Consider the following 24278-nt stretch of genomic DNA (forward strand, 5'->3'; position numbering starts at 1 on the left):
CGATGGACAGAAACGTCTGGAGAACTCTCTGTAACCCCTCGACACCGGCAGGTAGAAGAGGACGCGACTAAGTAAGTAAGTAAGTAAGTAACGAATAATATATATTATATAATTAATGTAAAACTAGTCATTTTGCACAGCACATCTCCCATTGCACGACTATAACAACCTGCTCGTAGAAAATTAGTCGTCTTTTACGGACTATAGCTTGGAAATAGGTTTGATAGACTGCAGATGCTAGATATTTCCTGCGCATGCGCAGCTCAATACTCAAAATAGCGACCGTGCTTAGTTTCGTAAACAACCGAAGAACAACGCTGAAGAAGAGAACTTCATGCAAAGGACATTAATTATTATTATAATTTTTCTAATGTTTATTGTGAGAAGTGTTTGCCACGTATTACGGTGGCATAAAAACTTACCTTGGCAACAAACGCTTTGCAAATGATTTCGAATTTCTTCGAATTAACAGGAAATGCCATAGTCACGGAGACAGAAAAAAATGGGCGAGGGGGATATTTTCTGGGGGGGGGGTTCAGTCACATTTAGTGTTCACCTGAATATCACAGAAGAAAAGCCCATTTTGGACCCAAATAGCATTTACTTATGTAGTTTCTATAGTTTGTTTGGGAATGGCAGACACAGAGGCGTCTGATCTCATCTCTGATGCCATCGCTGAGATGACAAGGATAACCCTCAACAGACTCCAGTAACCCTGGCAACAGAGGTAAATTTTCAGGGATGTTTATATCCCCCATAAATAGTAGTGTAACCTGTGACATAAAATATTTCATGAGATTTTAAAACTTAAACTGCTTCATGAGACAAGAACCTTTCTGTGCTTCTCAACGCGATCAGTGCGCCTACATCCCAATTGTTACTGCGTAACTCACAGTTTGCTAAAGAAAAAATATTCTTCATTTGATTCATTTTTTGTTTAGCGTAGTTTTTCTGCCACTGGATTATCACGACGATGAGCATGATATGAGATGATAAAATTGATGAAGGGACACTCAGAAAGACAACCATGCCCAGGTCGGAATCCGAACCCGGCACAAAAACTGGTCTTGAATTTGTATGTAAACACACAACAACTTTTAATTTAAATACGGGGGAGGGGGCGCATTCAAGATCTAACGTCTATGGGAAGGGGAGAACGTAGTAACATAAGCGTTGCTTTAAAAGACGAAGGTATTCATGAAAGCTGTGCGAGTCAGTCAGTTGGCGGCATCATTATGGCACAAAGAAAGCTGGAGGCGCAGGTTGGGTTTGGAACCGTTTTAGAAACATAAGATGGTTATATTCACATTTCAAGAACAGCGTGTTAACAAAATCATCTGTTTTCTCCACTTGTAACGGATGACACCCATAAGTGTGTCACGGAGAAGACGTTATACATACATACATATACACACTCGAAGTCGCCTAAAGCTTGGTTTCCGTTCTGACAAGTTTCAGACTCATGACGCGCAACATGCGGCGGCACATGTAGCGCTTCATTTAGTGCACTGTTTCCAATTGAAAACTATTTCTGCAAAATACGCCCGCAACAACACTGGAGTGCAGGACCGCAGTGCATAGCGTGTGCAGTGCTTTAGAGTAGTTCAGTGTTTCTTCTCTTGTATTGTAATAATTTGGTAGTGATTTAACTTGTGTAAAGATGGACAGTACAGCTATGGTTTTGTGGTTATGGCAGGCACTTGTTTGCTCGACACCGGACTTTTACTATTACTAAAAACTCTATTCAAAGAATGATCATTCTGTCACTGTAATTTCACAAACAGTATGAGCACAACATCAAAGAATGATTTTCCGATAATATCCAATCTCCAAAAGATTATTAAGATTTCTTGCTGTTATGCAAGCAGCACAAGTACGTGTCCTTCCACGATAACCTTCCTGCGGGTTACTTGAAACAACAAACAAGCTTCTTCTTACCTCCGGAAGAATGAATCTATCCCGAGACCCCAAGAGATACCGGAGATTCCTCTAGCAGCATCTCTAGAAGTGATCCACAAGATTCACCCGTCACCAGGAGAGTTGAACACAACTTTCCACTGCACCAGCTTCCGTGCAATGAAAAATCCAAATAAATCTGACACATCTGCATACATATTGGTGACACGGTACAACGCACACAAATACTCTAGTGCGCGTGCCCGTGCACTAGGAACTTGCTGCAGGCTGTTTCCATTGTCCGCGGCGCATGACGCGGTGCATGTTGTGCGTCAAAATCGTTTGGGGCAATTTTTTCCCCGGCACTTGCACCGCGGCATGTTGCAGACAGTTTCCATTTCAACAAATGCTTGGCACATGCCGCGTTGTATGCCGCGCGTCATGTTGCGCGGCAAATTTGTGGTATGGAAACGGGGCTTTTGTACACTACAATATCGAGCCAACACGTTGAGCTGCCACTTGATACGTTCCACGTTTTATTATTTATTAAACGTATTATTATACTTATTATCATCCAGTATCACCCAGCGGTGAACGATGAGACTCGGTGAAGTACACAGACTCGTCTCAGGTACAGGGATAGTGTTAGGCAAAGACAATGCTTCACAGCACAGAGGAATAAAAAACACATTATTGCAGTAGACAAAACGAAGGGGTTATTCTTTATTTATTGCGATTATGTGCAAACAGGCTTAGTACGAAGCTGAGGATTTCGTTTTGTCGATGACTTGACTCACCTAAAACGCATAAACTCAATGCGTGGTTATCGGCATGTCTATGATCACATAGACCTAGCTTGCGCCCCGAACTACCTCACCAAGAGATATGCAATAATAACTGAGCCAATATTTGTTCTTTAGCCTTTTATTACAAATTAATCCTTAGGCTAGCTTTATTTCTTAACGTAGAATGGTTGCAGTATTGTGCATAGCATCAATGCATGGCCATCGGTATACCTATGGACACATAGGCTTAGCTTCCGCCCCGTACTATCATATCAAGGTGTATGCACAACACCGAGGAGTTCTTTTTAAGTTTAAAATGTTCGACGATCCGTGGCGAATGTGGGTTATTTCTTATGCGATATCCTCGCTTTTATACTATTTTCGAGAACACAGATTCAAGTACAGATGAATCACTCACTATCTACAAAAGGATGCTATCAACAAAACTGACATCTATACATATTTAGAAATACAAATTCATATAGTGCACTCTCGCAACTCTGAAGATACATTGAACTACTCATAATAGAGCAAAAAATACAATAAATATTAAACAAAAGATATACATTACAAACAACGTGCAATATTACATATAATAACACGGATTTACGCTTTCTTTGCTCAAAATAAATATATTAGTGACATATTTTAAAGTTGTGCGTTATTGTGAGAGGAAGAATGGCAGTTGGGAGATAGACCAAGGCACTTCCAGGGCTGTAGAGTAGGGTGTATCGAAAAAAACTTTTTTTCGAAATGTTAAGGTGGCTAGTGCGGAAAAGTGGCCATTTGTGATCAAAAACACGTCTGATTTTTTTCAGATTTTTTGGAGGTCGTTTAGGTGGCGCGCATCGACCTTGAAGTTTTGATAGTGATTTGGTTATGCAACACGCACAACAATTTCACAAAAATGTCATTATTTGGCTATTTCATGTTTTTTTTTCTGCATTATGGTCGTTTATTGTTTTGTTTATGGCAAATATGTTACATTCGTGCCTTAGGGGTGGTTTCCTATGCTGTTTACGTATGCTTTTGGTCAAAAATTGTCAATTTGAGGCTAAAAACTCCATATTTTTCTATTGATGGTTTCCAATTGGTTTCGACTGTGTTTTATTGGAAGGTTTTCCGATATAAAAGACTAAATAAAATATTTTGGCTTTCTAATTGCTAACAGTTCCTCAATTACTGCCCAGCGCTTCGCTTATTTTCATAGCTTATTATGCTTTGAAAATAACCCAGAGCTCACCACGAGGAGGTGGCTGGACTGCGACCTCCACCCACCCAAATGATGTTGGCAAACATAATTTTACTAAGGGGCAGGCCAAGATTTTCTTCTAGTTTTCTCCTTGAACTTTATAGTTACTTTTTGTTCGAAATGTCGGCATATGTTCTCTAGATTCGAATTTCGCTTTGATGTAGCCATCACGTGCGCTGGCGCCGAAAACGGAAGAAACAGCCTCTGTGATAATTTTCACAAGTCGCTCCACTCCTTGTGTGTGGCAGGGGAAAATCTTGAATTTCGCTATATTTTTGTTTCTATTGTAGTCATCTACTTCTTCATTTGTAATATTATTGGTCAACGGAGGCTCGTGGAGGGAGCACGAAGCCCAATCAACCATGGCATAGTATTGATCTGCATTAAAATTGATGGTTGGTAAAACAAAAGTGCGAATTCTTTTGCCTTTTTTCAATCCTCTTGCTTTCTTAATTCTTTGCCAACCAAAACTTCTTATTTCTGGGATTTTGTCGGTTATTAAAGCCAGAAGGAGATTTTCAGGATGGGCCAAGAATGCGTTTTGTTGAATGACCCTATTAATCAGATCTCTCAAGTGGTGTGGGAGAAATCGGGACAAATTCCACATACTACATAATGAAGGTGTACGCACCGGTGTGGTTTGGGATCAAGAAGGAACCATCGATAACTGACGGAGCCCGACACCTCTGGAATTTGATCCACTTGTCCCAATTTCTCCCACACCACTTGAGAGATCTGATTAATAGGGTCATTCAACAAAACGCATTCTTGGCCCATCCTGAAAATCTCCTTCTGGCTTTAATAACCGACAAAATCCCAGAAATAATAAGTTTTGGTTGGCAAAGAATTAAGAAAGCAAGAGGATTGAAAGAAAGGCAAAAGAATTCTCACTTTTGTTTTACCAACCATCAATTTTATTAATGCAGACCAAACTATGACATGGTTGATTGGGCTTCATGCTCCCTCCACGAGCCTACGGTGGCCAATAATATTACAAATGAAGAAGTAGATGACTACAATAAAAAAAAAATATAGCGAAATTCAAGACTTCCCCTGCCACACACAAGGAGTGGAGCGACTTGTGAAAATTATCACAGAGGCTGTTTCTTCCGTTTTCGGCGCCAGCGCACGTGATGGCTACATCAAAGCGAAATTCGAATCTAGAGAACATATGCCGACATTTCGAACAAAAAGTAACTATAAAGTTCAAGGAGAAAACTAGAAGAAAATCTTGGCCTGCCCCTTAGTAAAATTATGTTTGCCAACATCATTTGGGTGGGTGGAGGTCGCAGTCCAGCCACCTCCTCGTGGTGAGCTCTGGGTTATTTTCAAAGCATAATAAGCTATGAAAATAAGCGAAGCGCTGGGCAGTAATTGAGGAACTGTTAGCAATTAGAAAGCCAAAATATTTTATTTAGTCTTTTATATCGGAAAACCTTCCAATAAAACACAGTCGAAACCAATTGGAAACCATCAATAGAAAAATATGGAGTTTTTAGCCTCAAATTGACAATTTTTGACCAAAAGCATACGTAAACAGCATAGGAAACCACCCCTAAGGCACGAATGTAACATATTTGCCATAAACAAAACAATAAACGACCATAATGCAGAAAAAAAAAACACATGAAATAGCCAAATAATGACATTTTTGTGAAATTGTTGTGCGTGTTGCATAACCAAATCACTATCAAAACTTCAAGGTCGATGCGCGCCACCTAAACGACCTCCAAAAAATTTGAAAAAAAAATCAGTCGTGTTTTTGGTCACAAATGGCCACTTTTCCGCACTAGGCACCTTAACATTTCGAAAAAAAAAATCGATACACCCTACTGTAGAGCCATGGATTATGATAAAATTTCCAGCTTTTTCTGGTTTCGTTACCAGTTTGATTTCTTTTGAAGATTCATTTCTGTCCAATGTTCTAACCTGGGACCTCTGGATTCGTATTGCATTATCCTTAGCACTCCAAAGGCCGGCAAATATATATTCGAATTAATTTCATTAGGCGAAATGACTTCCGTCTGTAGAACATCATGTAACTAGTGATGAACTCCTAACATGTGCAAACCGATGCCCAAATTACAAGCAAAAAAGTGCGCACGTGTAGAGGATACATTTTTCTACCCAAGGCAAAGCACCTCGATCACTGACAAACATGTAAAATACCCCTCCCTCCGCCCCATTTGTAAGATGAAACCATAAATTTTTGTTTAATTGACTTTGCATCTCTGTCATATGATCTCCGGCCAGATGTAAGCCTAACTACTAATTTATATATTCCGTAGCGATTCAAGGAAGCAATGGTATTTACACTCCCGTCACTTACAACGAAATAGACAAAAAATCTATGATAACATGTTGAATATTTCTTGAAATATATCTGAGATGTGACTAATATTTCGGAATATATTATATATGACTGTCGCCCACAAAATATTCGCCCCTATCTGTGACTCGCCAGATACGCGTCTCTCTCTTTAATATACTAATGATCATACAAGTACATGATTTAAGTTCGCAGATTGCAGTTTCACGGATATTGCTAATTATTATTTTTTTAAATTTTATTTATATATTTAAAAGTTACAATGACACACAATACTACTATTTCCCCTGGACCAGGCTTTGAAATGCATTCTAACTCTCTAGAAACTGGCAGTTTTCTTATTTAACGTCGCTTCTCTCTGCCACTCTTGCCCAGTCGCAAGATTAAAAATGAACGATTGTTGGGAGACATTTGTGAAAGGGCACTCCCAATGGACACGTCTATGTCCAAGCCGAGACTCGAACCCGCAACATTCGACGACGAGATCATGAAGAGACAACTAAAGCAGCAAAGGGTTTTGTTATTTTATACGTCGCTTTTCTATCTCCTATGTTAATATCAACGATGAGAAAGGATGAATTGATGAAATGACGATAGCACAAAAACATTCGACTGACAAGGGTTCGAACCTGGGACCTCTGTTTTTGCAACGCATAACGTTGTCCATTTTTTTTTGATTTGACTCTAATTCCCCTACATTTGTTGTAATAAAGATATTTTTTGTAACAAGATCAACACGTGAAATGCTCTTTTCGAACTGACACTAACTCATCTTAGAGATTACGTGTGTGAGCGAACGCACACGCACACTAAAACACCAGATAGACACATTTGTCACTATCATACAGAATCCCAACTCCCACAGATACACGTAGATTCATTTCCGTGTTGCACTTGTAAAGCCGCGCTTCGTTTCCTAGTATGGTGACATTACAGTGAAATGAACCTGTATTAAACTGTAAATCAGTCGCGGTTAGTAGATCTGCATGAAGTTGTTTTCAGGTTTCAAAAAATGGCGTTATAATTGATGTATTGTTGCCGCCACGCATGAATAAAATCAGAACACATTCACGGGTGGACACAAAATGAAATGTACCGGTATATATTTGAACATATGTGCAACCGCATCACTAATGTATTTGTATTTTTGGTTATACAGAGTCACTTTTTTACCACTTCTGGCTAATGCGACGATCGAGATGGATAATAATTAGATGAAGATGGTAGGGCCTCCCCGATGGCGCAGTGGTAGCGTCGTCGCCTTGTAATCAAGGGGTCCCGGGTTCGATACCCGGTGGAGGTACAAGTGGTTCGGGTCTCACTTTAAACTGTAGGTCCAGTCTCGATTAGCCTTACTGTGCATAAAGTGGACTTAAAACAACAAATCAATCCAATCGATCGTGATAATCCAATGCCTTGTTTACATCGTGTGCAAGCGATAAGCAGGTGTGGGTGGAATGGAGGCCTCGGACAGGTTTTCTTACTAGCCAGGACTGCATTGCGTAGCACGGCATTTCAGATTAGATACAGGAGTTCTTTCTGAGCTGACTGTACCAGTGTATCTAATGTTGTAAGCAGTTACCGTTTACTTCTCATTCTAGCCATCGCATAGAGAGGTCACGACAGTCACCGACAATAAAAATGGAACTCCTAGATCCTGAAATACTTAATTCCCTGCAGGCCGATATGTGTGTTGCCTAACTCTACGGCGTTGGTAGAACATGCCATTGACAATTTGTAGAGGCACGCATATTTCGTTTTTGACGAAAACACGAAATGTGAAATAACACATTGTAATTTTAATTTTTCATGTTTCTGAAAGGCGTGAGGTGCATTTTCCTACCCTGTCTTGTCACGAAATAATGCAAAATGAACTGCAAAATGCGAAATAGACTTTTAAACACGAAATTTACGGTTTATTTACCGATGTGACACTTTCCGAAGTCAGAATTATTCCGTAAGTTATGCAATTCACGGAAAATTGATTAATTTTGAGAAGCAAAAATGGACTCCTTTGTACAAGAATAAACTTAATATTCTGGTAACGACATAAATGTATTATTAGAAGGGATATGTTTATTTTGTTTAGTAAATGCAGTTTTAAAATCAAATTTGGGTTATATTGACACTTTTAAAACCACAATGTAATTTCATATACCGCTTCTTCACCGCTATAACAGCGAAATTTTATTTTATTTACCGCTTTTGAACTCGAAATTGACTGTGTTTTTGTACCGAAATGTCTCTTTTTTATTTACCAAAAATATGTGCCTCTACAATTTGTTATTAAAATTCACTTATCGCCGTAGAGTTAGTCAACACACATAACCCCTTGCAAGGAAGCGAGTATATCAGTATCTAGGAGTCCCATTTTTATTGCTGCTGACTGTACATGCACCACGAAGAAAACCGGTTGTAACCGATAGAATATGAGTCTCATGGTAATTTCGAACAGTGCATTTGGTTCACTTTTTAAGAGTAAAGGAATTGAAATATCTTTGCATTTATTTGACAGAGATAGGATGATATAATGATATAGATTAAACATAAAATACGTACCGGTATATACTAGTGTGTTGAAGCTACTCCGGACTTTGAAAAAGCAAATGAAATCCAATTACATTATAAGGGATAAAACTTGTACAAAATATTAATATAGCCTGTTCTAATCTGTGGATGTATTCATGGAAATTAGCAAAATGGAAAAAGGCAAAGACCGGAAGGTTTTGAAAGAAAAAGTTTAAGAAGAATTTATGGACCTGTACAAATGATAAAGGATTGTGGAGGATTATATACAATATAAGCTGTATCGACTTTATCAAGATACAGAGATTGTGAAGGCAATGGAATCAAAGCGACATATGTTGTTGGGTCTGCAGAATGGTAGACTGATAACACAGTATTCAAAAACTCACATTTACGAGTATGAAAGGCACGATAAAGATGAAAGGTCCACTAGTAAGATGAATTGATTCAGTTCAAGAGGACATTGACTCGCTTGGAATCAGAAACTGTAGAAGACGGGCGGCTGAAGTTATTGGAGGAAGCCATGTTCTGTGATGGACTCTAGTGCCAAGAGAAGAATAATGTCGGATATATTTCAACATGTGGTCCCACATTTACACCACGGTTACGAATGTGCACTGCTCAATTATGCAACATCATTTTGGCAAAAACATTTTTGGAACGCCCTATATTATTACCACTATCCTAAAGCAGAACTACGAATATGTCATGCAAATATTAAAAAAATATTCTTCACAAGCATCCCTTCCCAAAACATGCAACTGGCATATACTATTATCTTCTTCAATTGTCCCAAAATGATCACATTCGCAGTGAAATACTGTGCGCTGCACTGCAGGATACTGGACTGAAATCTGAAGATGGCCTCTGCTTAGAATGCGTGTTCATTGTATTCGTGATGAATACTAAATGCAACGCTTCATATGTCGCTGCAGGTAAATTAATTATATTCGTGTGGCGCTCTGCACGTCACGATTCGTCCTTTTTAGAATTTTAGATTTGTATGCGGTCCTGATGCAGCTGCATATGGTTACTTTTTCGAGCTGGACTCATTCTCCGCGAAACCATCAACACAAGGCAAGCCAGGTGACCCTGTTGAGTGAGAATTAGGAAGGGGAATAGCTTAATCCTTCCCTGCCCTCACAAAAACAGGAAACGGTTAAACGGATACTTCAGTAAACTAACAAAATCTCAATCTCGAGTCGAAAACTACAAACTAAAGTAGTCTGTTCGTTTATATCTGAAACGCTCGAACTCCTGAAATTAATTTTTGTATCTAGTATGTACGTAATTGTCTTCGGAAACAGGAGTAAATGTTGAGTTGTTAGATGGAAATTAGGAAATTCTAATTACTCTATTTACTGCATAAATCTGGTACAATAATGGCGTTTTGGTTGGCATATTACTTGTCTTAATCTAGAAGCTCATCAAAATAAATTTAACATGTACGTGTACTTGTCTCCGGAAACCGAAATGAACATCGAGTTATTCGATGAAAATTAGAAGACCCTCATTGCTCTATTTACTGCAGAAATCTAGTACAATAACGGAGAGGAAATGGAGTTTAGTGGCAAATATTACTTTTCATGTTTAACCTAGAAATGCTCATCGTAATAAATTTAATTAAGTGTGTCACCTATATTCAAGTAAAGTGACTATATAAACGAACATTCCTTATAATTTATGTAATTACGGGAAGTGCAAATTTAATTCACAACTCCGCAAATGAGAACATTTGTTACCACACGTTCCCGAATGCAAAATGATTTATTGTTATGCACGTTTTGTGTTTCTGTAACAATGGTTTCTGTTCATTAAAGTTGCATTTCCTGAGTTTTCGCGCTGAGGATAATGCCAGCCAGAACATTCACAAAATACTAACTTTATATGTACAGTGTAAATTTTTGTAAAAAAATAATTTGTAGTATTTCTAATATAGAAATGTGCAACTATCTGTAGATATGACATTAAAATATCATGGGACATCAGAAATAGAAAATGAGATAGAAGGCAGACCGGCGCGGGAATATTTTCTGCAAATCACTCGCACATCGTAGTATACACACAAATCCAATACAAAAATGCATCTTTGGGCTAAAAGAGCATTATTGATTTATCGAGTTTTTCTTGAGTGCTGGCTCGCGGTAAAGGGTACACAGGTTTGACAAAGGGGTGTCCATCCCCCCTTGCCCCCACTTTATAAATCTGCCATTTAATATCATGTAATGCACAATTAAAGTACCTGTTCTTTGTTAGTTTCCCTTCATTAATTTAATCTAATTATTATTACTCATCCGCTTCGTCGCAATTAGCCAAAAGTAGCAGAAATGCGACGTAAAAATATAAATACAATTAAAGTACCTATACATGTGGAGCATATCGGTGAATGTGACAAATATTCACTTGGTCTGGCAGCCAACAAACTATATGTGCTTAATTGTTTGATTCTGGCGTCGTCTGTAACCTTGCTTCAATGACTGTATGTTAATCTAGCGTCATTAACTCCAACTTTTATGTACCCATCCAAAAGATGACTGAATTATGTTTACACATGACTATGTTTTGATACATATCTTCCGAACAAATCAAGCTATGAAATAACTTGAAGACAGCCTACAAGCTTTGCTTCTTTAACCTCCTTCTGCATTATGTGAGAAAATACAGAAAAGAGAGTTTTAACAAATTCTGTTTTGTGAGTTGATATTTCTGCTTCGGTATTACAAGTTCATAAAGGAAAAGCAATTAATTGGTTATCATTCTAGGTAGCGATATTGGATTCCCGGATGACAGAGTTACCGAACAACTCCCACATCCACTTAGGAGGAGGCTATTGTAAAGGATGAAAGAATTTCGTGAAGCGATAAGAAAGACTAGATGTGACATGACGTTAATTTGAAAAGCGATAACATCATAATACAGTTCAGATTTGGATTTTCGCGTAGAAAGTAGAGATGTTGTTGACTATTACTTAATAATGTATATAATAGTAAAAAGTAATAAAACTATTCGGTGCTGACCAAGCATCGTGAGGACTTGAAAGTAATGGTAGAAGACTCCGATATGGACAGCCAAAAAAAATTCGACGATGGGACTCGACCCGGTGACTACACGTCAGTTAAGCCTTGGATCCCAAAGGGCTGTTGCACGACGGAATGTTTTTGGGTTCACACTTTTAACCCTTCAGAAATTGTGGAATCAGGAATACAACATAGCAATGTAATAAGAATTGTAAAAGTAAAGTATTGGCAGCATGAAGACATAAAATGTATATTAATTTTATGTAATCTTTCATTTTGTATTTGTTGAATATATTTCTTCATGTGTTCATCCATTTGAACATCCCTTTTTGGAAGCATGAGGCGAATCAAAACTTGATGCCCTGTCAACAGCACGCGTCACACTATTAATGGTCCTGCATTCTCGCATTCGTAATAACTTGTATGTTTATGTTACGTATTTTGTCTACATATTTTTATTTTTATTTATTTTTTATTAATTTAATTTATTTTTATGTAGTTGTCTTTTCACAATTTTTGTATCATTTTATTCATACATTTATTACAATATCAATAGATTTTGTAACTAAATCATACAGTTTATTGTACACTGTATTAATACTGTAATAACATAAGAAATGTAAATTTAAATGTAATCGATGACACGGGTTAGGTGGCAGAACAGCCTTAGGCTGAACCTCGCCCACGTAAATAAAGAATTTGAATTTGAATGTATGTGTGTGTGAAATATGGGAATCTCCAAATGGCGTAGTGTTAACATCGTCGCCTTGTAAGGGGTTCCGGTTTCGATAGCCAGCGTAGGCACGTTGTACAGTGGTTCGGATCCCGCTTTAATCTATAGGTCCAGTCCCGATTAGCCTACCTATACAAGCAGTAAATTTAAAACAAAAACTAAAGAAAGAAAAATAAGGGAACTCTTAATAATTATTGTATTCGAGTATAACATCTGTTCTGAAACTATTCAACACTATCCTGCGTCAGTGATTGGGAAGGTACTTTATAAAATTAATTGAGCCGGCCTTCGTGGCGGAGTGGTCCCGGGTTCACTCATCCCATCTTCGCGATTAGCCAAAAAGTGGCAGAAAAGCGAAGTAAAATAAACTAAATCAATCAATCATAAAATTAATTAAGTTACAGTTGTTATTTTTCCCGGCTTCAGGTCGTTTATCTGTCTGTTTGGGCTAATCGCTGGGTTGAGCATGAATAATGATCACGCATCAAACATAAAAAGGTTATTAAGAAAGGTTATTTGCTTAAATACGCAGTGAAAGCTGGCGACACGTTGTATATGTTGTTCACACTATAGTACTACATTTCCAGACTGGAGACGAGACCGAGGTGGGTGCTTTGAATCGAAACGTGACCGATAACGAGGCAGACCTCTCCCCCGCCTCGTCTGAACACAAAAGCAACTGAAATAAATACAAATAAAACACTGCCGTGAGCATGCTCCATGGCTCACGGTCGAACGTGGGCAGCGGACGTCACGCTAGGCGAGCGTCGCGACGCCTCGCCAGTATAGTAGGTCAGTTCTTCGAAGGACGCGGCCGTTGATCAGCCTCCCGCATTGAGCTCACGGGGGACACGCCTTAGTTCGGGGATTCTGCACCTGAGCTTCTACCACCCATTTTGGCAAACGTTCAAGATCTTGCATGTGGTGTTGCCAACTATTCCTTCATATCACTACATATAGGCATCTTTTTCACTGTTCAACCGCCGTAGTGGCAAATTCCGCATTTGTATTTTGACTATTGTACTGCACTCTTCTGCCACTTCGTGGCAATCGCAAACATTAGGATAATTAGATGAAACTGATGAAGGGACACGCAAAAAGTCCGGGACTCGAACCCTGGAACGTCGGTGGCGAGAAGGCAAACTTCGAAACAAACAATATTTGAAAGCAGTTCTGGCATTATACACTATTAAAAGTTACCGTAAATTTTACAACATTCTATCTTTAAAATTTAACAGTTTGCCTGTTAAATTATAAAAGCGGGAAGCAACTTTTTTTTTTTCGTTTGCGCAGGCGCAAATATATTTTTAAAACTTGAACCATAAAAATTACTTAATTACCCTTAAATATGTAATGCTTTAAAAACAGTTATGATAATGTTTTGCAGTAGCTCTTGGATGGCATCTGAAATTGACGTTCTTTGGCGATTTCTCCAGTTATCTTTTAACAGTGTTATACTGAAGCCATTAATTGTACTTCTACTTTGATTACTTACGTTAAACACAATGCTGAGAATAAAATATTATTATATGAGATGAGAGAAAGAACAGGCATGCTCTAGTCGAGACACGAATCCAGAACCTTAGGAAGAAAAGGTGGTGAATCGAATACGCACGCGCGTGATGTACTATAACTGGCTTCATACAGGCATCACTTCAATTAGGTTATTTTTTACTCCATAAAATAATAGTTCTTGACTCAGAAAGTGACTTCTGCGTGCGGAAGAAGGGCCTTAAGTCTGCCTTTGCATCCATCTAATATTGGTTCACAGTTAACATTTATACTTCAAAAGGATACATAGAAATACGTATCAAAATTTCGCCACTATTTTGAAAACTCAAATTTCCTGACTTCTCCAGTATTTCCAGGTGTTCTGTGAACCACTTTCCAGTCCAATCTACAACGATGAATTTTGTATTTGTATTTGTATCTTGCCATTTTGCAGTAAAACATTCAATAATACATCTTAAGTCACATTTTTAAAAAATCATAATTTTGAAATTGTAACAAAATGAATGAAAATGAGTTAATGTTACAGTTATTGTTTTAAACTGTAGCTTAGTAACAGTTGGGCTTATTTTTCCAAATTATATAACAGTAACTCACAATGGAACAATTCTCGCACAAGATTGTTTCCAAGTATGTTAATAGCGCGCTTGCTTTTCTCAGAATTTTCATTTCTTCTATTCTAATCTGACTTTATTTTTGACGAGAAGACTTAAAAATAAACACGTAGGAATGGAATTTAAATATCAACAATGAGGAAAACAATGAAAAGTAATTCATTTCACGAAAATCTTCACCGCTTGGTCTCTTATTTTATTGACTGAGTTGGTGTTTTAAGTCCACTTTATGCCCAGTAAGGCTAACCGGGACTGGACCTAACGTTTAGTGTAATCTGAACCATTATTTTCCTCCAACGGATATCGAACCCGCGACCCTTTGATTGGTTGGTCTCTTAAGTAAGTATAGTTGTTTGCATGCGCATGAATCCTTTTGTCACTGCAAATGTAGTCAATGTAAGAACATTACGCTAGTCGTGTGAGTGCTTGGACAATTGTAGGTTCACTGTCCAAATAACGGTTGGAAACACTGCGTGCAAGTTGGGAAGCTAAAACTTTCCGTCTCCCAGATTGTGTGGCTTGGGAAAGTAGCACCTGCTTCTTTGCAGTATATTTTGGTGAATGGGAAAGAAAAGACTTGAAGCGTGGGAAAGAAAAATTATTAAAAACGTGTAAAGTTTCCAGTTTGAGGAAGTTGGAGAATGGAGATAAGAAATGAACCTCTGAAATTACAAAGGGGACGGCATAAACGAGGGCTGTTGTTTGTAAGGGAGATACAGGAAGCCATTATACTTTCTTCGAACCTTTTTTAAATCCAAATTATTGTTTCATATTGTAGATTGATTAATTCTCTGGTTGAAAGATGATTAAACGAAAAATAAAAAACAATAGAACATCAACCAGAATCCGAATTCGAATCTAGAACCTTCAGAGGCAAGATTGTGAATCGAACACTCAACGCCATCAGCCACTGAGGCGGTTGTGACATAATTACTTACAATGTTATAATCGTATCTTTTAAAAATATGCTGACCCGCCCAACATCTTCCTTTATAAATACATCACATCACAAGGTCTGCACAGAAACCTTTGCTTCTGTGCAACGTCATCGATAGCAGGTTATGGATTGCAACATGGTATCAGCATTATGGTGACGAATGTGTGTTTTTACGCTTTGTCCGCACTCACCAAAAATATTACGTTTCATCTTAAGGCTCGACTGGATCTTTGGCCGCCGCCAGGGCGATTTTTTTCAAATTTTCCTCTCCATTCGAGAAACCGCTGTGATATTCCAAAATCTGAAGAATTACTTCAGCTTAGAATTCCTCGTAGAGCATTGACGTGAATTTTCGTGTAGTTTGCTTTCACTGTTATCTAGATATTGTGAATAATTTAATAGACTTAGTAATCGCGAAACTATTGATAATATCTAGATAACAGTGAAAGCAAACTACACGAAAATTCAAGTCAATGCTCTACGAGGATTTCTAAGCTGAAGTAATTCTTCAGATTTTGGAATATCACAGCGGTTTCTCGAATGGAGAGGAAAATTTAAAAAACATCGCCCTGGCGGCTGCCAAAGGTCCAGTCGAACTTAAGTCAGTCCATCCATTTAACACACAATTTCGACTGTAATGCTAGTTATGATCCGTGTCCTACCTCTGATGACGCTGCATGTAAACAAGTGTCGGAGCAGATCTTGCAAAGAAGGTTTCGATAGGCAACCTGCCCGACCGTACAGATTAAAGGGTTGCATAACTCTTAGGATGTGATCCATTTTAAATTTACTTCAGATCAAATCCATTACTGCTTCACGAAACCTAACTCATCCATCACTCTACAATGGCCTCCATTGTGGTTGTCCGAGTTCATCTGTCAACTCATAATCTCGCCACCAAATGTTCCACATTCGAATCCTGGTCTGGACAGAGTTATTCCTTTAATGTTTTTATGTCATTTCTTTTTTTTAGCTTTAGTGCCTATCTTGCATAACCCGATCTAAAGTAGTCTTCTTTTATATACATATATGTATGTTACCTTACTCACGCTTCATTTAGCTACTTTTATTCTCTCAACAACTAATAATAAGCTAATCGCTTCTTCATCTAACCACGACTCACCATCATCGTCGCGATCAGCAAAAAGTAACAGAAAAACGACCAAAAAAATAAGAAAAATGCAATACAATACAAAAATTGAAGTCAATAAGAATGCAGTCGTAACAAGTTAATGTTCAGTGCCTAATTCTGGGTCCTTTTATAGTTATTTGATTTATTTTACTTCGCTTTCCTGCCACTATTGGCTTATCGCGAAGATGAGTATGGATGAAGGGACAATTACAAATATATATGGATGACACAACATGAATCTCACGGACAGAGGATTTAACTTGTTGTGAGTCCAGACACCAGAGCCTCGCTAGTCTGCACACTGCAGTCCACAGTGTTCTACATGGAAGAGGTGTTGACATTTTGGTGTCCTTAGAAAGGGATCATCCCCTACACCCTAAAGACGAAATGTGTTGAACTGCCAGGCCTACCGAATGATCAATGACAGTTCAATTCAACATAGACTAACTTGATCGAACCCTTTGCCTGGTCGCGACAGGTAACAATCGACCAAACATGACTGACGTTCCGGAAACTATACTCTGTCCCAGGAGTCTGTGGAGGAAGCGAACGAAAACAAGCCCTTTGCGCAAGCAGTGACTTAAAGCTCCACCGATGAACGTGTGAGGGAAAGGTTCAGCAACGCGACTACAGTTACCAGTCATTTGCTTCAGCGCGCGCTGCTTTGCCCCGCCCACTCGCCTTCTCTTCTCTACCGTTATGCTCGGTGTTGCTCCATAGATTCCTGGTACGTAGCGTAGCGAACATGAAGATCTAAACATTTTCAACAATTGAAGATCCAGTAAATGACTCTTTAACGCAGCATGACTGATCCATCCGCCAATCTATGGGGATCATTGGAAGTCAACGTTCATATTTGTAATGTCACCATGTCTCCGAAACCAATTTGGTGTTACTTTGTGGCTCTCCAGTTTGAAAGGCGAACTGATGGAACAAAGGAAGGAAGGAAAAACAAGGAAATGTCCATACCTTACACAGGACTCTAACCCAGAACCCTTGTCTTTGTAGCACATCTAAACAGAACAAAAATGTGCCACTTGCCACAAATATTCATAATTGTTGTGGTTACAGTAATACATTAAGTTTCTAATGGTGCACTTTTTGATGAAACAAAATGGAGAGAAGTGCATCAAAGGACACTTATCAGCTGCCGCTGCCGTTCCGTGCGAAGTACTAATAATGCATGAACTGAACAGATCAGACACGATTATTTAAAAGAAACCAAAATTACACTTTGAAGTGGATGCACCAAAAGTGCATTGATCTGGATAAAAGTGCATCAACATTCATTTGATGTATTTTGAGTTCTGTGCGCACTTCACCACGACGACAATCCATGGCATATTTTAAATGAACTTTCTCAGTTGCTAAACGTGTTGCGGGAAAGCAGGAACAAACAAGTTTCCACGACAAATCATATTACCAAAGCAGAAATACATGTAACGACTTCATTTTCGTGGCAACAAATTTTTGCGCAGGTGTTCATAAGAGATAACAGGTAATCTCACACCGACTGAGAGACATAAAATTACAGCTCACACGGGTCACCAAATTTCTTCCAGTTGCCCCGTTTATATCCCGCAGCGAAACACGTTACCATGAAAATGGAATGAGAAAGTTCAAAGGAGTACTTTCATATTCATTATATTTTAAGGCATTTTAAGTTGGATATCCTTGAGAACTTATCCATGTTAGTGTTCCTTTGTTGACTTTTTAGTAGTGTTTGAAAGTAACTGAGTTACAGTTAGAGAAAATTAGTCAGTTACAGTTCGAGTTACTCATTTGAGAAAGTAACAGTTACTTCAAAAAGTAACGTTCATCAACTAGTCCATTCTTTCACGCGGGCATGTGGTGCAAGATATTTCACAAATCCGACTAAAGGCCTCCCCGGTCGTCGCCTTGTTATCAAGAGGCCCCGGGTTCTTTACCCGGTGAAGGCACATAGTGGTTCGGATCCCACTTTAAACTGTAGGTCCAGTTCCGATTATACCCTGTCCCATTTTTATCTGGAGCAGGCGAACTAAAACAAGTCTCTGCGCAAGTAGTGACGCGAGATGAACGCGTGAGAGGGACCTCGATTGCGGGTTGCACGGGGGTGGGGGGTGCAGTTGCCCGCCTTCCCAGCAGCGTGTACTGCTTCGCTGTCCACTCGGATTTCCTCCCCTTCTGTGACACTATGCGCGGCCTTGCTCCAGAGATAACCGAGACAGGGTATAGCCTACCTGTGCACAGTGGCGCAATCACAGGGGGAGGGGCATTGCCCGCCCAACCTTCGACGGAAGTCAATTCTAGGGGGGGTGGCAAACATTGCCGGCTAAGGGAACCTGCAGGGGGGCACAGAGGAGCAATTGCTCCCTTCAATTTCAAATCTTATGCATATTAATATACATTTCGGAAAATTTTCTTGCTCGCTTTGCTTGCAAAACCTGCTTATCTCGGTATCGTCAGGTTCAGAGCCGTAGGTAGGCGCGGCGGGAGTCTGCCATGGATGCCGAGCGATCTAAATTTAATAAGTTGAAAAAGAGAGAATGCCATGGCGTCCAGTGAAATTATTTGTGCCCTATTAAATCAATATTGTTTTGAATTGCAAAAATTGAATCTAAAAATTTGTTTGCTTTCTGTCATGTGATGTACTTAAATAATATGTGTTGTATATATATATATATATATTGAATAAGCTTTGATTACGTACACAATTAATGTTAACATGTTGCATATGTATTTTCTTATTTTATGTCGCTCTATGTTGCATATTTGTAAAACATATGTTGTAAATGAAAGTTATACATGTTATATGTATAAAAAGAATTATCTTCGGAATGCATTTATCATCCATTTTCTGCCCTTTAACAATACAGTGTGCGTCCTTGTTTTCCATTATTAGCTAATGTGAAATTGACTGTGTTGGAAAAATATTTGAAATAGTTTGTTCCAAACAAATGCTTTAGCACCGACTTCTACCACCTCTTTGCGTAATTTATGATGATAATAACGTCTTTGATACAAACTACCACTAGTAATAATAATAATGCCATTATTATTGTTATTATTATTAGTGTTGTTGAGGATGTTGGTAAAGTTATCTTGGTACTCCCCCCCCCCTAGATAAAAATTCGTGGTTGCGCCTCTGCCTGTGCATAAAGTGGACTTACAACAACAATTCAGTCAACAAATCCGACTAAGAAAATTTCCCCCATATGAAAACGCAAAGTAACTGGAAAATTAGCTCAATTTTCTCACTAGTTACTTCAAAGAAGTACATAACAGAGTTACAGTTATTCAGTTCAAAACATTGTTTGAAAAAGTAACTGTTTATTACGAAAATGTTCGATTTTACTTATACGCGTATATTAGAACTTACCTTCTTTTTTTATACTGCTGGCACATAATTGATTTGGTGCTCCAGAGATGGCGTTACTGAGGTACATGTACATATGACGTCATCCGGAGTATCAATATAAGTTAATAATAAATTCAAAATTTCAGTTCCTACATTAAAATAATGCTTTAGAAACAACTTTATTTCAAATAAACAATAACTATAATATACTCTTGTAATTACCAAATAGCAGGTGAATTTTAGTGAGATACTACAGGTTTATCTTTGAAAGTAGTACACCTAGCTCCCTGTTGTTGCTCAGGAAGTAAATCAAAGGACAAAAGAACATACATGATTGTATTTTGAATACAACGTAAAAAAAACATATCCTTTACTAGGTATCTATGGAATAAAAAGTATGTATTTGCACGTGCAGGAGGTGGGGGAGGAAAAGAAAGGGATTCCGGAAGAATGTGAAAAATGGGAGTGTATGAAAAGGAATTTTCTCCCAAGGAAACGATGTTATAACCTCCTTCTTCTTGTTCATGACCCTGTCAACAAAAACCTGTCGACTTTGGACATCGTATCTGCTATTGAATTAGTTTTAAGTTTTCCTTCTGAAATTAGTCACTCTAGTTCACCAGTATCATATGCGATTATATGAATAAATCACTTTTCCTTTTGCTGTTTTTTTTTTTAAATATGTATATAAAAGTCATAATTCAAGCTTACATTTTCCAGCATATGCATAGAGAAGCCATATTAATGGAGGATATAATTCTGATAGAAGGGAAGAGAGTGATATAGGAAATGACATTTTTAAACGATGAATATCTTTATAGAGTGTTATATATGATATAACCTTATTCTACAATGTTAAAGTAATGTGTAAAATTAATTGGATTTTTTAATGTTTCGTGTTCACGATCCATGAAGGTGGATCTGGTGCGTAAATTACTTCAAAGTGAGAAAAGGAATTGTCAAGAGATGCTTGTTCCGGTACTCTTCTCTGCCGATCGGTCACAAGGTAAAGCGAAAGATAATAATACTTTGTGGCATACTCCTGAAAGAACATATTTGTAAATTTCAATCCTTCATATACTTACAAATCCAAAAGAATCTTATCGATGAAGAGACCAAAGTAAAAGAGGTCTCGTGATCTACTTTAAGATAGTGGCATAATCTATTTGTGAATACTCAGATAATTCCGACTCGAATAGTGGATATGTAGCAATCGTGTGATTTACGAAGCCTACAAAGTAATAATTAAAGATGGAGTATTCTACTCTTCACAAGGAGTATTCCATTTTCCACAATGAAAACAATTCGAAGCTCTCAAATAAACACATTTTATGATTAATAAGAATTAATTTTGGTAGTGAAAATATTATTTTTCTATTGCACACATTGATTATTGCTCATAATTTGACTGCTTACTTATAGAAGACAATATTTCAGAAAGTAGAGTGACAACTATAGATTTCCTTTTTTTAAAAGAAATCTCCCTTTAATTGAAAGTATCGAGTGCTTACTGCTCGTTAAAAATAAAGTAATAATCGTTTGTTTTGTACTTTCTATACACGTATAACAGATTCATGTAAAATCCATTCAACATACTTTTATTACTTCATGTATGTGATATGCAATAAAGAATTATATATATATATATATATATATATATATATATATATATATATATTATATATATATATATATCAGTGGCGTATAATGAGTCCAAGATCTGGGCTATCTCACTATGTCACGTGCTCCTAGGCTATGAATAGAAATACATTTACAAATTCCTAAGAAATCAGGTTGCCAACTCCAGAATCAGAATCATCATCTCACTGATATGAATAATATTATATACAATTTCTGATCGATTTTTCTCCTGAATTTTATTCTCTAGACTTCAGGTTTCGCAGATAGCCTAGCTAGCCTAGAGTATACGCTCCTGATATATATATATATATATATATATATATATATATAATACAAAGACTCGAAATAAGAAATCTTGTAGTTTCAAATATATGTGTAGCATGTACAGACATAAATAGAAATCGAACCATGTAAAATGCCTACTTCCCATAATAAATTCGGAATTAAACAATCGCAACTTGGGACAAATATGTAATTATATAAAATTCCGGCCCATACTTATCAGCGATTTGAACTGAATGAGAAGTCCCGAGTTGGTTTCCCTGCGGGTGGGGGACTCCTAAATTTCCGTGTTGACCCAGCAATAATAACGGACTACAGCAGGTTCTCAAAGGGCTTTGGTCACAGGCATCAGTTCTTTTTATTTAATTCGTATTAAACAAAATAAATTATTAGCTCCTCTGTTCCATCAGAAAGCCAGGAAGGAGCATTTCCAACCCTTAAATTAATTCTTCTTTGTAGTTAATCAGTGGTGATTTATTCATTCTTGGTTTTGGACTTTTAACCAGTGTTATTTTTTTAAAAAAAATATATTATATTAATGTATGTATGGTTTTCTTTTCACCGTAAGTACGTGTTTTTACCGAATTATACACATCAAAAAATTTGCAACGCCTTATTGAATCAACAAATCAAGTGCAATAAAGTCTTCAGATTTGTTCTAATACATTATTATTATTATGTTAATTGTTCGACCTTTATGTCACATCAGCTATACGTCCTGTATTCTACAATCTATTATTGTCATGTGAAAGTCTATGTTATATATCATTTTAATGTAATATAGGTGTATAATACAATGTGTATTAGAATTTATAAAATATATCACTGTAGTGTCAGTGTACAAAAGCTGATTTTTACATTATTTTTCACTATGCGTCCTGTATTGGCAAACATAACCGTTGTTAGTAGGGATGGACTATATCGAAAATTTGATATCGCCATATATCGTCAAAAGAATATCGTCACAGACGATAAGATACGATATTTTTTTCCGTGTCGTGATATCGGCGATATATCGTCTCCAAGATATGTATCGCCAAATATCGTGACACGATGAATATCGCTAAAATATCGTGACAATATATCCCGAGGATATATCAACAAAATATCGTCTAGTTGAAATCATCTGGACGATATCTTTTTTCGATATCACGATATATCGTCTGGACAATATATCACCCAACACTAGTCGTTAGGTTTGAATTATTTTGCGGAGGGAATATAATACGCTAATATCGTACATATACATTATTCTGGATTATTGGGGGAAGGCTTCTCCCAGTCTTCCCCCCCTTAACGACGCCCGTGTGGGTAAATGAGAAATGTGACAACCCTATATATGAGGTACGTGTAAATTCTAACAGTTACGGGAAATGTTACATACTTTGTTTATGCCTGCTTAGACTGTGCAGTAATTGTATGTATTATGTATGACATTAACTTCTGGAGAAAATACACTAGTAAGGGTAGCAAATTTTACTCTGGCTAACGGACAGACACTTTATATTATCCGTACCTGATTCTACATGAATTTGCACTGCAAAAACGTTATCTTGCCTATAAAAAACCGCATTTCTTTTTACCCTAATGTTCTGTAGCACAAGAGCCAGTGAAATCGTGTCTTATCAAAACTCATTCGACCACGTGACCACAACACGATCGACAACTGTCCTGTACTCACTTTGCAGTCCCGCTGGAGTAGCTTGTGTCGTCTGCTTGGCGCCCACCTCTGCTGCATGATAAAAGCTTTCTCTCGGCCGCTGAAGAACTCTCTAGGTGGTCCTTGCTCTTCACATGGCAGGTGTTCCACTCACACGCAAAGCTTTCCTGTAAGCCTGCATTTCCAAATGACAGCGGTACACTGCGTTGTTACACACGGTCAAATCATTTAACGTTCGCAAAGAAACAACCTCGGAATGCGACGTCTGCTCACCACAGCCTGGGACGCAGTGGTGCCAACTCGTACTCGTAACAATTCCCACACCCCGGTTAAAATTTCCCGTTCCCTAAAAAAAATCAATTTGCAGAATGCTTCAGATCAACACGCATAATGATATAGAAAGATAAAATGCATTTCTAATATAAATATACGCAACACCAGAATTTAGCGAATAATCATCAAAACCTGAGGGAAATACACTTATACGACGGCTTTGTTCTTCTGAGACATGCCTGTGTGTGTTTCAAGTATCCTTTATGTTGATGTAGCCACAGACTGGACTCACAGTTTATAGCGGGTTCCAGACCATTGTAGTCCACCGGGGATCGAACCCTGGATCTCTTGA

At 37.9% G+C, this 24278-nt stretch overlaps 1 protein-coding gene across 1 annotated transcript in view; it reads right to left on the minus strand.

Annotated features, from left to right (window-relative positions):
* The window catches only part of LOC145985805 (uncharacterized), a 107168-nt gene extending 83239 nt beyond the window's left edge, over window positions 1-23929 (minus strand). The window contains exon 1 of the mRNA XM_083119891.1: window positions 23675-23929. The gene's annotated coding sequence lies outside the window, so the exon portion shown is untranslated. The remainder of the gene's footprint in view (window positions 1-23674) is intronic.
* Between the last annotated feature and the right edge of the window lie 349 nt (window positions 23930-24278).

This window comes from Lepisma saccharinum, chromosome 3, assembly GCF_977018435.1.
Source record: "Lepisma saccharinum chromosome 3, izLepSacc3.1, whole genome shotgun sequence".
Taxonomy (NCBI): Eukaryota; Metazoa; Arthropoda; class Insecta; order Zygentoma; family Lepismatidae; genus Lepisma; species Lepisma saccharinum.